Source organism: Acanthaster planci, linkage group LG06 (assembly GCF_054643075.1).
Source record: "Acanthaster planci isolate LZ-2023a linkage group LG06, COTS_SCS, whole genome shotgun sequence".
Classification (NCBI taxonomy): Eukaryota; Metazoa; Echinodermata; class Asteroidea; order Valvatida; family Acanthasteridae; genus Acanthaster; species Acanthaster planci.
The window spans coordinates 7,264,043-7,265,872 of NC_141782.1; positions in this window are offsets into that span (position 1 = coordinate 7,264,043).

Here is a 1,830-nt window from a genome sequence, read left to right on the forward strand (position 1 = left end):
ATTATTTTTGCAGGAAGCAGATATAGATGCGGGCGTTGAAATGAAATGACTTCGCGAAGGGGGCCCAATGTAACACAGCACTGACGCGTGTTCCATGCGGAATTTTGGTGGTGAACAAGTAGAAATAATAATTTTCTGATAATTTGTCAACTCCATCCATCCCATGTGCCCCGCCCCCTTATTTACACAGGCAAACGCAAGAGAACCCCGAACTTTTCCATTATCATCGTGTTACTATGACATTTGCTAATGGGGCCGAACACAAGGTATGCCTCTTCAGTTTTTCTTTTTTTCCTTCTCAGAATAATTAATTTCTAAGGCTATAGTAAGATTATTTCTTCATTTATCCCCTGGGTTCATTAAACTGCTTTGTGGTCTTCTTCTTAAAAAAAAAGGGTCTCTCTTTGGGAGCCTTTTTTCTTTCCTTGAGCTGGCTCATAAGTCTATAGACTACACGATGACCCTTCCGAGGACTCAGTTCGGTATCTCACTGCAGGCATCATTTTACAACAGTCCTGCAGAGGTAAAGCGCGCCAATTGCTCGAATAGCACTTCGCAAGTTGTAAACAGTAATTTCGCGCGAGCTTGGTAGTCAAACTGGTCCATGACTGTGCAGAAATTGACAGAATGTGTGTCAGGAAAAATCCTGAAGCTACTCCATGTGTCTGAGTTTTGTAGACTGAACAAAAACTGGCAACGCACGTGTACGTGTATGTTCACCCCTTCCACTTAGTTTGTGCGCATGCGCTAAAATTCGGCAAATCTTAATAATTGAAAGAGTGTTTGAAAAAGGTTACTATGTTATGTCTAAGCTATTGCGAATTGTCCTTCGTTAGTTTGATCAATTTCAACTTTTTCTCTCTGTCAACCAGTCGGCCATTATTTATGTGTGCACATGTGCACGTTCATGTACAAGTAATGTATATGAATGTCGGTCACTTCGGCATCTCGTCAAGTCGGCACCTACCAACTCGGCACTGTGACCGGTTACCCAGTAGGTGTACTCCATCAACGCACACACGTTTACGTGCACACACCCTTACACGGCTATACTTGTGGGGTATTTCCTTTGTTCTCGTGTACAAAACTCCCACACAACACACAAAAAATTTCAAATCATTCCAATTTAAACCAAATTCACTTTCCTGGGTTGAAATTTCGACCGTATGTCCCTAATATAAAACATTTCAATTTGCGACAGATTTTTACCCATCAAAGATTTCCCCTTTTTGAGTTATTTCCAAATATCAGTTTCGTGAAATTCTTGTGGGGTACCAATTTTGGTAAGCTTGTGAGGTTTTTTCGCAAGCTCTCGGACAAGCACTGAGCATACAGTGCTTATTAATATACGTTGGGTAAGGGCAAAACCTGTTATATATAATTAAATCTGATCGTGTTTATATATATTTCAAAAACACTTTTCAGAATTTGTTCCAAATTTTGTGCAACTGGCTTCATTATAATATGGTGGTTCAATGTTTTCTGATCAATCTTTAGTTATCTGGTTATCTCTGTGAACTTCATTTGTTTGTATTGTGTTAAAAATAAATAATGGTCTCCATCCGCCGAAAAAAGGGTCAGAACGATGTCCGACGTTGCCTTCCTCACTATCCATAGTAAAGTGATCGAGTGTGCATGCGCTAACTTTCAACTAGGTGGTGCCCACGGGCGTGGGAGTGAACATACGTGCGGCCTCGACAAATCAGGCAGGTTTTGATGATTTGTAATTAATTTGATTGGTGCGTTTTCAATAAAAAATGATAGGCCCTAGACTCCTCCTACTTTTGGTTGAGCGTCAGTCAGAATGGGCCGAAACCCGTGATTCACGGT